General features: G+C 39.5%; 1 long non-coding RNA gene across 1 annotated transcript; it reads right to left on the bottom strand.

Annotated features, from left to right (window-relative positions):
- Positions 1-437: 437 nt before the first annotated feature.
- LOC144588643 (uncharacterized) lies at positions 438-7,852 on the bottom strand. Its single transcript, XR_013544280.1, has 2 exons — positions 7,552-7,852; positions 438-6,461 (listed from the first exon to the last, which is right to left on the bottom strand). It is a non-coding gene; the product is annotated as an uncharacterized LOC144588643 (long non-coding RNA).
- Positions 7,853-15,792: the final 7,940 nt, after the last annotated feature.

The following is a 15,792-nucleotide window of genomic DNA, read 5'->3' as shown; positions in this document are numbered from 1 at the left end:
TGATCTGATTTATACCACCAAAAGAATTTTGCCTGTTGCATTATTTTGCCAAAATAATGCCATAAAGCTTTTGCTACCTCCAGAAGTAAAGCATTGCAATTAATGCAGTTACTTACATTTTATTTCCAAGCTTTGAGAAACTGTAAAACTTTGTTCCATTATTGATAATGTGAGTTAGGCACTTCTTCATGTTAGCTTACTTACTGGAGCCATGATTGTTTTGATATTTATTAATTGATTTATTTTATTATTAGACTTTTAACCCACCCCCCTAGACAAAGTCTACTCAGGGCGGCTTACATGAATAATAATATTGGACAATGGCTACCATTTCAAGTACTGCAGCTATTTAAAAGTTTAGCTTTAGCTTGTGTAGAAACTAACCTGGTTAATTTCTCCATACAGATGAGTGAAAAAATGAGAGAATTAGCCATTCGGATTTTTCTATATGACGTCTCTTTTTATTACATTTTGAAATAACATGCAGTATTTTAGTTACACGTATTTGATATGTTTACTTCTGGAGGAAAATATTGCAGTCAGTAATTTAAGACAATGTCTTGTGGCTTATGGACTGACAATGGTTAGAGGCAGTATCACACTTCTCTTATTTGATAGTGAAATGATAGTGGCTGGAACTAGAAACAGAATTAAAACCTGAAAAACACATATATATCTTTGAGAGGGCTAAAAACCTGAAACAGTTCTCAGCACATGCTTGGCACAACAACCAGGTATTGATTGGTTTATTTAAAATATTTACAAGCTGCCTTTTAGAGCAAATGTCTTCCTAAGGCAGTTTCTGTATAAGTTAAAACATAATTACGCATCAGGCTAAAAGAACCATTACAAGAATTGCCATCAAAACAACTGTCTGCAATCATAGAAATGAACCAAAGCAACAAAAATGCCTATTGTAGCTGACCTAAAAATCATAAGATTGTCCAAACAACAACAAAACAAAACATTTGTACAGTGCTGATAAAATGAACTGGATAGGATGTCGATGGGCTATCTGCAAGTATTTTGGAATGATCTGCTCTTCTCCTTCTAGGATGACAGGATGAAAATGGGAGGAAAAAAGAAAAATATTGTAAGTAACATGACTCAAATGGCAGGCTTGTGTCTCAAGAAGAAGCCATGTGTGTCTGTGCCCACATGAAGGGCTGAGAGGCAGGCTGCCTTTTAGGCCTTGGAAAAAGAGATTCTCCTCACAAAACCTCTGAAGGATCCAGATGAGGTTCCCCGCAAGTTGAGAGATAAAGCTTTAAAAAGGTTTGGATGTAGGCAGAACTCCAGGTGCAAGTCTCGTCTACAATAGATCTAGCACACCAGTGTGAACTCAAGTCAGCAATTAGGTACTCTCCACTGATTCCATGGGTCTGCCCTAGCTGGAGCAACAATTGGATTTAGGGCACTATATTTACCTGTATTGGATCCATCTCTTCATCTAAGAAGATCTCTCTGTCAGTCTCTTTCTCACTGGCTGAACTTTTGTGGTGACTCATTTTAGGTCAGGTTGAGGTCTATGTAGTGTAGTGGTTAAGAGTGTCGGAAGAGGACTCAGGAGATCTGACTTAGAAGCCCTGCTCACCCATGATATTCACTGAGCGACTTTAGGCCAATCACAGTCTGACCTATTTCAAATGACTGTTGTGAGAATAAAGGAGGCAGGAGAAGAAGCACACACGTCATCTTGATTCGTGGACAGTATAAGATGCTTGAGGGCATAGACAGGCTGAGAGCAATGCAGGAAGGGTTGCATCCTTAACCATGAGATGCTTCTGGGAGGGGTCTGCGTGCAGAACTTCTGCAATGATCTCCCCCAGCCAGTTTTCTTCTGTCTTCTACCAGTGCTCTGGTTCAGCAGGAAGGATGATGAGCTCTAGGCTTTGTTTATCCAGCCTATTGTTATCTGACCTCACAGACCAGTCAAAACCCATTGCGACTTATTGAAATCTTGCACAAGAGTCTGTCTCCCTACTCTGGGCTGCTTCTTCCTGGGAAAAGTTGCCGAAGAGCCTCCTTTTCGGGGTGCTTTGATTAACGCTGCAACCCACCCTTTCTCTGTCACTTCCTGACCCACCCTCCAGTCTTAAAGAATATCCTCTACCTGAGTGGTTCCCATCCTTGGGTCCTCAGGTGTTTTGTACTATAAATTCTCCAAATCCTGACCAGCACAGCTAGTGGATGGCAACTCCCACGGTTCCTTACTATTGGCATAGATTATCTACCATTGATATAATTTTCAATCCAGCAACATCTGGAGGGCTACCTCTTTCCCATCCTTGCTCTAGCCTTTTGGATCCCGGTCTGTCTGGAAGAAAGCAAGGCCCTTAACCAGTCTTATCACCTTCTATCTGCTGTTGAGCTTGGTCAAGGGCAGTGGCTTACAAGATTTGTGTGCTTTTGCTTTCAGCTCCATGACCTCTTTGCTTCAAGTACTGCAGCTGTTAGGATGGATTTGTTCTTTGTTTACTGTGCTTAATTTGTTTGTGTTTTTAAAATCCTCTAGGTATACTGTTCCATGTACTGGCATAAACATAGGGACAAGTAACACACTACTCAAACAGAACCGAGAATGCTTTCCACTAGTGACATATTATTGGCAAATGTAGTAGTATTTACTAATGTAAATGTTCTATCAGTGGGTCAGACAGATTAACCTGCCTAAGGAGGAAAAATACATGGTTAGGGCATGCTTAAGCACATGTGTATGTCTATTGCAAACCAGCGGACATTCTTCCCTTTGTATACTTATTTTTTCCGTAGTCTATACCTCATCTGTAGGCAGGTACAGTACTTCGAGCTGTCAGTCCAGCATGTTTTGCTAAAACTGAACTCTTATGAAAGGTCTAAAAAAAATACCCTCCTTCTTTTAAAAAATAGAATGCATTTAACAGCTAAATTATAGTGCTCTGAGCATTATAAATGTCTTTAGCTTAGCAGCATCTCAAGCCTGGAAGTTTTCATTATGTTTTGTCATATGTTTTTGTTCCTTTTAAAGTTAGGGGAGGGGACAGGGAAACCTGTGGAGATCCCAGTCTGAATTAAGATCCAGTTTGCTAAAAGCAGCTGAAGAAAGTATGTTAATTTGACAGCTAGTGACAAGGAGTCATGTTAATCTATAGTATGAAGGAAGGCTCCAAGTGGAACTCTGAAATGAAAGAGTTCCCATCAAAAGAAGCCCCACAACTGTATATTAAGAAGGTGCGCCCAAAACATATTGCATTGAAGGTAATTGTTGGTTACTTAATGTGCCTTTTCTTCCAAGATGTTCTTCATCATCTTTGCCACTGCACATCAGAAAGCATTTTAGCCAAGTCGCTACCTTGCTCCTCGCATCACATTCAGCAAACAAATTCTTTGCTGCAAGCAGCTTCAAAAAAGAACAAGGTGACAAAAATTTTGGTTCCATAAAGTTGTTCCACTGGGCTGAATTTGTAATCCCCTCTCCAAGGCGGCTGATGGACATCTGGAAGAAGATTACCTTGGTCATATGGTTGTACAAGGGACGTGGTAGCGCTGCGGGCTAAACCGCAGAAGCCTGTGCTGCAGGGTCAGAAGACCAAGCAGTCGTAAGATCGAATCCACATGATGGAGTGAGCTCCCATCGCTTGTCCCAGCTCCCGCCAACCTAGCGGTTCGAAAGCATGCAAATGCAAGTAGATAAATAGGGACCACTTCGGTAGGAAGGTAACAGCATTCCGTGTCTAAGTCGCACTGGCCATGTGACCACGGAAGATTGTCTTTGGACAAATGCTGGCTCTATGGCTTGGAAACGGGGATGAGCACCGCCTCCTAGAGTCGAACACGACTGGACAAAAATTGTCAAGGGGAACCTTTACCTTTACCTATGGTTGTACAAACAGGTCTTCTCTCTTCACATATCCCTGGAATCTTTGGTAGATATGAATCTCCCTAGGGCTTATTCCATAATCAAGGACATGCTCTGTCACGCCGAATTCAACCTATGCAATAACCTTAATCCTGTATGTTCCCCTCTTTCTATTGGATTTTTTCCATCTCAGGATCATTCTCCCAAATATTTCCATTCCCTAGTAAACCCACATCTAAGAAGAGCTTTTATGTTAGCCCGTTTTAATATTTTTCCTTCAGCCTCCCATGCCGGTCAATTTCTTAATATCCCTCATGAAAAAAGACTTTTTTGTTGTTTAGAGACTCCTGACACCCTGGTTCATATACTGTTTCAATGCCCTGCTCATTCTCACCTCTGAAATTTTTTTCTTGAACCTTGGATCTCTTATTTTTCCAATTCTTCTGAGGCAATTCTTTCTGTTTTCATGAGTGATGAATGTAATTCACTGACCGCTGCGGTTGCAGGTTTCTTATCTGCAATTCTGAAATTGTCCCCTGCTTCTTGCTCCTAATTTGTGAAATTTGTGTAATTTTACTTCTCCTATTTTGCTTGTGTTGTTGTAGTTTGGAAATGCCATTAAAAGTTAAACAAACAAACAAACAAAAAACAAAAACAAAAACCAAACAGGTCTCCATGTCAGCCAGAACTCCATAAGCACAGGGAATGACTCTTCCAGAGATACACATTCTGTGTGCAGTTGAATATGCATAAACCAAGTAATGGTGTAAAGCCATTCTTTCCTTACCCTGGACCCAGGAGGACTATGTACTTAGGACGTTTTGAACCTGTCTTAGGTTTGAAACTGGTCTTTTTTAAGAAGCAGAAAGTGAATGGTGGCTCACTTGGGGGTCTAAAAACCTGTTCTAAGACTGAAGGGAAATAATACCCTGACTCGAGAACATAACATCTGAATGAACAAAGTTAGAGCAACCTGTAGAGCAACTGCTAATCCCTGATCCCTAATTGTTGGCCATGGTAGCTGGGGCTTATCAGAACTGTCGCCCAAAAAATTTGAAGGGTACCAGGGTGCCTAACACTGTCTTTAAAAAGAATCTCAATTAATTTATTTGGTAAGTTAATTTGTATGTCAAATCTTTCTTAAATCCTGGATTTTGGCTTATCTCCATAATAAACAGCATAGTCAATGTTTGTTACTGTCATTCAGAAGAGCACTTCCATTATCTTTCATCTCCGTTTACTCTTCCCTCCTTTATGTCCATCTTTTCCCTAAGCTGTTGGCTTCCCTCTCCTGAACTACTGCAGCCCCCCTCTCCTCTGGACACCATAACCTTCCCCAATGGGGAATGGCTGTGCTATGGAGGATCTTTGCTGGACGGTGAGTTTCAAGCCCCTAGGAATGCATTAATCGGGTTTTAATGCGTTTCTATGGGCTTTTTAAAATCGCATTGCGACGTTTTTGTTTTACAGCGATTTCGCTGGAATGAATTAACATCGTAATGCAAGGCACCACTGTATTTTAAAAAATCTGAATTGGGTCTGAGTCAATTCTTAAGTCAGATTCAACAGCAAGTCATGACTCGCAGGTCCCCTGTTCTGTGGATTGCGGTTCCGTCCATCCATTTGCCATGCAGGTGTGCAGCTGCTAGAGTGGTGTCATTTGTGTACTGTCAGGGTAATGTTATGTGGTCCCCCTCTTCACTCATATATTCTGTTAAGCCCTTTGAAGAATGCATGAATTCTGTTGCAGAACTGCAGAGCTGAAAGGGACTGTATGAATCAGTGACTCCGGCTCTTGTCAAGGAGGCACAGTGGGGAGTCGAACCCTCAGCCTCTGGCTCAGCAGCCAGATTCCTAAACCACTAGAGAAGCATCACTGGCAACACATAAAACATGGAACTGTACCAGTGAACAACAATGAAGGAGTTAACATTTCCTGGAAATGGACTTTTTCAAGGAAACCACATTGGTGTAGCATCCCTTAGATCTTGTAGTTTGACAACTTCAGTTATTTCGGGGCTTCTTATCATCTGTAAAGTTAACAAGGGCTGATAAGAGACGATGAAGCCAGTTTGTATTTCAGAACTCATAAATATTTCACAATGGCACTTCCTTACAATCTGATACATTAGTTTTCTGAATGTAGATATTGCTGAATATTCACTCACTTGCTGGGCTTTAACAAAGGTACTGGATTTTTTTTTTATTTAAAAAAACCAACAGGTAGCACCTGCAGCTTGTGCACCATCTCTGCTTGCTTTCTGATTCTGATTTAATTTGAATAAGTGATTTTTATTTAATATTAACAGTTGTTGTCACTGTCGATAAATGGGCATCAGTGCAGTTTATCCATACTCTATTGTTACCAGAAGAAAGTAATTAGTTACAAGAAGTTACCATTATTGTTGCATTTTTAAAAATATAACCATTTATTTTCTAGTTTCAAAAAAGTAACTAAAGGAGCAGCTTGTTAGCTTCTTTAAAAACTTGGAAAACTACAAGCCACTAGCCCGTAGTACAAATGTCTGTCCACCATATTGTCATCATAACACCCATAGCAGAGCAGGAGCAATGTTTTCCTCCTCCTTCTCCTCTGTCATCTAGTGAGGCTGCAACACTCTTGCTATAAAAGGACTGTAATAGTTAGAATTGCATGACAATTGGAATGACATTCATCATTAATTTACAATCATAATGTAACTTAGTTATGCCTTCAGTATTGTAAATAGGAAATCATTCCTTTGCAACTCATTCCTTCTGAACTCTGCTTTTTCCACAATGGTCATGTGTTGTTGTTGTTTTGCAGCTCTACCTGATAACTTCAACTCCAGACTGCCATTAATCTCTAAAAGAAAATTGGCAAATTCAGCTTGGAATGAAAGTTCATCAGTGTTCAGTGTGGGCCCACCAAATCTATTCGTTACAGAGGACATTTGGTTAATGTGCATTTATTCTCAAATGTATCTTAGCCTTCTCCATTTGAAACAAAGATGTTCCGCTTGTTTCCACAAATAAATAAATACAGCATATGTAAGAAAATTAGCATATTTAATAAAGTGTAGACAAATTGGTCCAAAAGTAACAGCAATAAGGTTTTCTGCCTGCCCCTTTAGCTGTAATAAGGCGGAGTGCACAAATATCACTTGATTAACAGCTGCAATATTAATTTCCCTTTTCGGTTGCTTGACTCACAGCGAGAATCATGTCAAGGCAGTGGAGAACCAATTAAATTGATTTTAATCTTTGTCAGAGAAGATAACATGCCTTTTTCTCTTCTTGTTTAAATAATTAAAGTTTCAGTAGGTATTATTTCTGGCTTTAAAGAAATTGGTATTGCAATGAAATCAATCCTTCTAATTGCATACTTAATAGTTTTAATAAGTTAATCATGCCTTATTCATTTCATGTGTATTTTCTTCTACATATTAAACTCATATTTTCTTTTGTGAGACTTTTTAAAAGAAGGAGACATTCAAAAGATTCTGCCCATTGTCATTCTTAATCTTTTCAGTTTGCCCGTGTTTTGATTTGGAGCAGTATTCCAATATATCAGATATATTTCCTGTTTAAAGCACGTTGACCAAAGGAATTTTCATTAAAAGCACATTGGAGCACATCCTCCACGATTAGCACTATAAAAATTTAAATAATGGCAAAAGTCCAGAAAATTATGAGAGAAGAGGCATAAGCATCTTCTGCCTCACGTGACATACCATTAAGTGTACAGTATATCCTCTTCACACCCCGTGATGTTCAACACACAATCTTGCCTGGTATTGGATGCTAAGCAGGATTGGTTCTGTTTGGTACTTTGATGGGAGACCACCAGGAATGATCAAGGATCAGTATGATGAGGAAACCGAGGTGGGCAACAAAGGTGTTCTGGTGAACCTTTGATAAACCACATAATTGTGGCCTTCCAGGGTATTATCACATTGTCAGCTGGGAACACACACAAAAAATCAGCACTCTGCTGGATCTAGTGTTACCATGCTAAGCAACAAGATTTTGATCAACATCTAGGAAATGTCAGGTTATCCAAATATTTAGTTTCCTTAGAAAATCCAAAAGCCAAGCCAAGACTCATAGAATGGCATCTGTAAGCAATTTATAAAGCATGTGTTCTTCATCTGTTGACCCAAGGTAGATTTTTCAGTGCAATAGTCCTGTGAATGGTGAATCCTCATAGTTTTACTAAAGGCAGCTTGGCAATAAAAATCTTTAAACCATAAACGAGTTAAAAGGTTCTTTTTAGAATAAAATAAAATAAAGATAACTTGCAGATGGGGCTGCATACAGAACTTTCAGCCCTACACTCTGTGGATGACCAGCCTCTAGCCAGTTCTGTCACATACCTGGATGTTCCAAAAATGTGTGTAACAGGCCTGAAAGCATGTTTTCAAAAAGTGAATTAAATCTCTAAACCTGGATTGGAATTCCAAGGGTTTTAGCCCTGGCTACCTGCAAAGCGGCGGGGTAAATTGTGCCTCACTAGTATATTTTAAAAATGGCCTAGTTAGTATTCTGTGCCACCTGCATAGCAGACTCTCTATGGGTGACCCAAGAGAGCAGAAGAAAGTGTAACATTCAATTAGCTAAATGTCTTAGTTTGTTCAGTATGCTAGCCATCAGAACATGTCCAGAAAAGACCATAATTTTGGTTTTGATTATTAACAAGTTATCTGTACAGTAGCTCATAGAAATCTACAATAAGAGTTTAACACTTACTCTACAGACTGACATCTCAACAGCATAATCTGAGTATAAAAGTAATGGAATCTTGGTTTCCATTAATTTTCATACATGGTATTTGAATGATAAAAAGTTCCCAGACAGGTCATTTTGATGAAGATTGAATAACATAAGGACTAGTAAACAACCCAAGTGGATGCAACTGGTCACTAGAACAAGATTTGTCAAAGTATACTCCAGGTCGCACCTTAAGCAAAGTGTATTGTGTTAATAAAGACATCTAGTAAAGCAAAGAAAGCTTCTGCCAGTGGAGCAAAAGCAGTAGCTTATTCCATAGCTTATTTCCAGAAATAAAATCAAAGTAGATTTCAGATCTTATAATGGCCCACCTCATATCTTTTTCTACTAGATAGCATAGTACTAAACAGCGGGCAAGGACTGACCTGTCGTTTCTGAAACCTGCTGAAATGTGAACACTATCCAAGCCTGTATTTCATTTCAGCTCTTCCATATTACTAATGATGTACTATGTAGAAATGGAGCAATTAGTGGAAATATGTTGTAGTGTTTACTTGGGTAAGGCCTAAATGTAGAAGAAGGGCATACCCATGTATTAAGGGAGGGTGTGAGGATGCCCACGTATTGAGGGAGGATTCATCCGTAGTCCAAATTTCCTTACTTTGGAGAGTGTTAAGGCAGGCTTTAAAAAGCACAATTTTCAACCCAAAATTGCTACTCTAAATTGTCATTTTGGGTAAAACTCACAAGTAGAAACATCAAGCTTTCTGGAGCTGGAAGACTTGAGAGCTAGAACCTGTGAATAATAGCTGTAATAAAAAGATTGTCAACAAGAAAAAAAATACAGTCCCCAACATTCATTTTTTTTTGTGAGGGAGATAATATAGAAACCTCTCATCAGCTATCATTATATGGTAGCTAGAGTGACTGTGTAATACACTTCTGTCATGGACCCCATTCACCTTTCCCCCTCTGAGCTAAAAGCTCCAATGTTAGAACCATTTCTTGATAGAATATGAAATTCTTTCCCAGCTTTGTAATATCCCTTCTGAGACATGGCACATAGTATCCCAAGTGTGTTTGCACTATAGATTTGTAAAATTGCATTGTAATATTGCCTTTATTTTTTGACCCCCTATTTTTAAAAAAATGACAGAACAAGCTATAATGTTGTTGAAATTATTTTGGAATGAGTAACATTTACTCATTAATTTTAATTGTCTCTTTGGTATCATAGATGGGGAAAAGGTGAGCGCTTCTGTTCCTTTTCCACCGCTTCCACAGCAAACCCAAAGCCTCCATAGGAGCAGGGAAACCCATACTTTTAGGTGCCTCCTGCTTTGGAGAAAAGAGAGACTGTAAAGACTTTGTAATTTGCTGACACTCCCCCTACCCCCAGTTTTAAGAAGTCTGAGATTCAGAGTGTGGCCTGAGATACTTGCTGGATTATTAGAAAAGATAGGTATGTTGCCTTTGGTCTCCTCCTCATTTTGCAGCCATGTATATGGATCCTTAAATTATTACATAGTGTCTGAAATGTTTGGTGAAATAATGGGTAGCAGTTTTCTGACTGTAAAAAGCAGCAGAAAATAAACTACAGGAGCCGTTTCTGGGGGAAAAAACCTTTAAGAGCCCTTAAACTGGACAACGTTTTGCAGGCATGAACGTATTATCACCTTCATCAAGCCCTGCAGTTCTCAGGGGATGCTGTGGAGAATTGGAAAAAAAAGTTTAGATAAAAGTTTGAACTCTTATCAGGCAGCAAAGAGGAGCAGAAGAGAAACCTGACACAATCAAATTCTCATTTTTCCTTCGTGTGGTGAAGGATATGTATGATACCTTCCAGCTTGCTAAAGGAGGGAATATGAAATGAAACTGAAAATAATACTTGATAAGTCTGAAGAATACCGCATAGGCAAAAAGAATGAAATCCGTGAAAGAAATAAGTTTTTTCCATGCATGCAAAAAACGAGATTAAACTCTGGCTCAATATGTAAGTGAATCAAGAAGCTGAGTAAGAATTGCAGTTGGGGTGATATGCAGGAGTCTCTCATGGAAAATTGTAGTGTTGAAGATGATGTCCTCAGAGAGCGGCTGCTTCGTGAGATGATTTGTCCCCGGACAAAGCTCTCCAGATGTGCAGAGCCTCTGGAACTGTGAAAGACCAAAGAGTTTTCTTAAGGAGCAGATTTGACACAACCCAGACTCCAAGGGGGAAAATACTTCCTCACAACCAACCCGAGGGAGCAATGAAAAAGAATGAAGCATATAAAATTTGTGAAAGGAGTCAGAGTCCAAAAAAATAAAATAAATAAAATAAAATAAAATAAAAATCTTCCCCATCTAGAAAACTCTGTTTTAACTGTGGAAAACATAATAGTGTTTTAATCTTTTTTTCAGGATGCTGCTAAATCAGAGCATGAAAAAGTCAGCTTCATGCTGTAGGATACTGCACAGTAGGAAATTTATGTTTGTATTCTCCCTTTCATCAGGAGAAAAACCAGTGAAGGGCATTGGGCCTATTCTTGTAGGCCAATGAGATCCTTATTCCAGTGAAACCAGGCACTGGTGCCCATGGAAATATTCTGTATGAAAAGGATTATGAAAGTCCTCAGCCAAAAATTGGGAGGAAAATCTATATCTGTCTGTCTCTATCTATATCTGCATATCTCTATACCTATATAACTGTATATATGAAAATGGTGTAATGGATAGAGTGACAGGAAGTCTGGGTTCAAATCCTTGCTCAGCCATTGAAACTCAATGGGGTTTTGGGAAAAAAAAACATCTTAAGTACAATGATGCCCCGCATAACGAGTGATTCGTTTAACGACAAATCCGCATAGCGATGTGTTTTTTGCGATCGCAAAAGCGATCGCATTGCGGTGTTTCTAATGGTAAAACATCACTTTGCGATGATCGGTGTTTCGCTTACTGATTTTCGCATAGCAATTTTTTAAACAGCTGATTGGCGGTTCCAAAATGGCCACCGGGTATATAAAATGGCCGCCCGCTGTGTTTTTGCCCGGATTCCTCACTTACCGGGCAGTGAAAATGGTGGCCACATGGAGGATTTTTGCAGAACGGTGAGTTTTTTGCCCATAGGAACGCATTAAACGTGTTTTAATGCATTCCTATGGGCTTCTTTGTTCTGCATAGCGACGAATCCGTATAGCGACGATTTTTCTTGCATGGATTATCATCGCTATGTGGGGCACCACTGTATCTCACTTACCTTGAAAGTGCTATTTGAGTCGTTCTAAGTCCGTCATAGAGATTTCAGTAGGGGAAACTTGGCATCTGTCCATATTGTTTCTTAGATTGTTCTTCAGTGTGGTAAAGTGACATAATACAGCTTAAATTCAAAGTTGGGATGAGCAGATGTCCCTACCTATTTCTAAACAGTTAATGCATCATTTTGAATTTAAACAAAGTTTGAACAGAGTTAAAGTCCTACTATGTAAAAACCTCTTCAGGGTGTGCCTCAGCACTTGATGGCCCTGACGCATTATCTGTATAATCCAGATGAGACAGAGGTGCTCCTATCAGTCGAAAGGCAGATCAGGGAATAGGGATGCGGCCTGTGCTGGATGAGGTTGCACTCCATCTGAAAACACAGGTGTGCAGCTTGGGGGTGTTTCTGGATTCATCTCTGAGCCTGGATGCCCAGTTCTCAGCAGCGCCATTGCACAGTTGAAACTAGTGTGCCAGCTGCACCCATTCCCGGATGGGAGATCTGACCACAGTTATACTGCCTTACTTACATCCGGGCTGGATTACTGTAATGCACTCTATGTGGGGCTGCCTATGGAAAGTGTCCAGAAGCTTCCAAAATGCAGCAACCAGATTATTGACTGGGTCTGGTTATAGAGATCACATAACCCTCCTGTTACAGCAGCTCCACTGGCTGCCAGTCCATTTCTGGGGTGAATCCAAAGTGTCCTATGAAGCCCTAAACAGCCTGGGTCCAAGCGATGTTAAAGACCCTATCTCCCATTTTAAGTCAACTTGGGTGTTATGACCATCAGGAGAGACCTTTCTCTCCATCCTGCCACTTTAACAGGTGCATTTGGTAGGTACATGGGAAAAGGCCTTCTCTATTGCTGCTTCCAGACTCTGGAATGCCCTCCCACAGGAGACCAGGTTGTCCCCACCTTTGCTGTCCTTCCACAAGCAGGCAATGACCTTTTTCTTTGAGCAAGCTTTTCCTTAATTAATAGCTGTTGTAAAGTCACCTCCAGCTTATGTCAACACTATGAATGAGTGATCGCCGAAATGTCCTGTTCTCAATTGCCCTGCTTAGTCAATCCATCTTGTATTCAGTCTTCCTCTTTTTATCGGCTGCCGTCTACCTTTCCCAGCATTATTGAGTCCCCTCCCACTGGTGAATCCTGCCTTTTCATGATGTGCCCAAAGTAGGACAGACTCAGTTTCAACATTTTTGCTTCCAGAGATTGTTCAGGCTTGATTTGATCTAGGACTGACTTGTTCATCTTTCTGGCAGTCCAGGGTATCCACAATGCACAAATCCAGCCAAACCATTTTTTCCCTGACAGCTTTAACTGTCCAGCTTTCACACTCATACATGATGATCGGAAAAACAAGAGTGTGGATGATCTTGGTCTCCAGTGACACAGCCTTACATTTGAATGATCTATTATTACTTCCTATAATTTTCAAACAGTTTTTGTACCACAACTGATGTTCAAAGCAAAACAGAGAATAAATAGTAACTTACATTGTCTGGAAGCATAACAGAAGCATGAAGGAAAGGAAACCATCTCCGTTCTGAAAGGGTGTATCTCCAGAATTTTTGCTGGTGTTTTTGAAAAGCTCTCTGACAGAAAAACACTTTCTCTCATTTCTGAACTGTTGTTTGACAAAGAACCTGGAGAAAATAATGCTTGGCATTCACACTACCCATTATTCTTTGCCAGTCTTGGATTCCTGCTACAATATTTTTGTCTGTGCAATTTGAAACACAGAAATTTCAGTTATTATAGAAGTGACAAGCAAGAATTAAAGCTGACTTAATTGACCAGTACAAAATCAATCAGCTAAGAAATGCTTGTATCCTTCATGGGTGAAAATTAGGTTGCGTTGCTGCGAAAACCACACAAAAATGAGGCATGAGTAATTTGTGAGAAATATGATGAATAATGCGGGAGTCATTTCTGCAAGAGCTGGCTAGTAAATATTTTATATATTCATTAGCTATGGAAACAGGGAATGGTATCGGAATTCATGCAATTATTCTTTAAACAATTCATCAGATAAAACCGTCAAATTAACAGTTTACCCACACAAAGGGGAGTTACCCATTTTTTGTTTCAGATCTTTAGGTTGTTTGGCCTCAATTAACTATGTTACAGCCAGGAGATCATTAGTAAAAATCTTCTGCTGCATTTCATGCATGTTAAAAATGTTTTGTTTTTCACATTTAGGCAATGTTTTGTTTTTCGCTTTTAGCAAATTCTTGGGGATCTGAGAAACATCTCACCAGAAATGTCATATTTATAAATTTCTTTTACAAGAGCGGTGAATTTCCATTGTTCTCTCTCTCTTCAACGGAAATAAACATTGGCTTCCATGCTGGCTAGAAGAATCCCAAGGCTAATGCTTGCCAGTGTATCATTGCTGTTCAAAATGCCTTCTCTTTAGAAGCGAAAACTGGAATGAATATAATACCAGCCTACTGTGCTTTTCCAAATTTGTGCGCGTATGTTAATGTGGAACTATTACACTGTATATTTGTTGTTATTAGTATTTTTAACTAATTAAGCTTGCTTTGTTTTTTCTTCATTGATTTACACTTCCCCCCATCTTCCAAGAGATTGAGGCGAGTAACAAGATATAAGGGTAATAGCAGAAAACCTAATTTTATTATGCTCCAATTTTATCCTATTTCTCCTGGTTACGAGCCATGAAAACTCAATTTGAATTAGGAGGTTTTAATTTTTACATCCATTCTGGAAGAAGCTGTGCCTTGGTGAAAATAAGCCACTTCATGCACAACTTGGTATACAAAAATATAGATCAGATGAAATTTCTCCCTGGATGCAGCCCATTACATGCACAGGTACAATTTTTCCCACCCACCTTGGTAAAAGCACCATCCGTGCATCTGCCATTTAAACCTGAATAGGAAGGAAAAGTTCATCAAAATGCTCTTCACATCACACAGTTGATTTCCTAGATATAGCTCTCTTGGTCCCAGGGATAGCTCTGCATTGTTCAGTGAGGCTCTACTCCATAACATGAAAGGTAACTACAAATTACAATTATACCAAAAAAAAATATATTATCCCTTGTTGAGTGAGAGTTACAAGTCAGGTTGATTATAGCTTCATTGCAGATCATGGAAAAGTTTTTTATTTGGACTGAAAATCCCAGAATCCTAAGCCAACATGATCAAGGTCTCCTTTGTTATTGGACATTTTTCAAGTAACTAGGTACGTGCAGCTAGTCTCTTTTTCATTCTGACACATAGTTATGTTCTTCAGCACTGAGCTGCAGTGCACTATGAAGAATAGTCTCAAAGAACATCTGTTTGCCAGTGGTTCTTCCAAGTGTCTCATGTAGTCTATGAGCTAAGGAAGGCAGTTGGTACTGCTCAAGGGTTTATGGAGCACCTCTCTTCTCTGGAGGAAGACCAACAACAATAAAGTGCGAATTACGTAAATTGAGCACCGTTGGGGGTAGGTTTCAGGTACTTGTACTGACTACTTTTATTTTGAAGAGGAAAAAAAAAACAGCTGTGGGAACCTGATCTAGACCATGTTCCTTGTCTAGTCCTGGACTGAACCACAGCATGGTTTCCTGCTGAAATATCCCAGCTGTGATGCACATCTTCAGTCTGAATCAGAAACAATATAAATGTAAGCCCCTCCGGCTGCTCCTTCTTTGGAATGAAAGTGGCCAGTTTAAAGGAGCTGCTGAATAAAGCATGTTTATAATGATGTGTGTTTTGGCCCTAAGAAAGTTAATCCACCATCTGCATTTTTTTCTTCTAACCACATTTTGTTCCCATCCTTCTAGTGACTTTTCCTCTCTTATTTTGTCTTTAAAACCATTTTGAGCACTTGTTTGTATGCTAGCAAGCTAAGCAAAAAGTTAATCTAAATTGCCAAACGTATCAGTATTTTAGTGCACTTCCATATCGAGCAATATATTAGGGTCATGGCAAGACCCTTTGTAATTTTCTTGCTGAATTAATCAGTTTGGCGTAGGAAAATATGCCTGTA

Source organism: Pogona vitticeps, chromosome 4 (assembly GCF_051106095.1).
Source record: "Pogona vitticeps strain Pit_001003342236 chromosome 4, PviZW2.1, whole genome shotgun sequence".
Classification (NCBI taxonomy): domain Eukaryota; kingdom Metazoa; phylum Chordata; class Lepidosauria; order Squamata; family Agamidae; genus Pogona; species Pogona vitticeps.
This window is presented reverse-complemented; position numbering and strand designations above follow the sequence as displayed.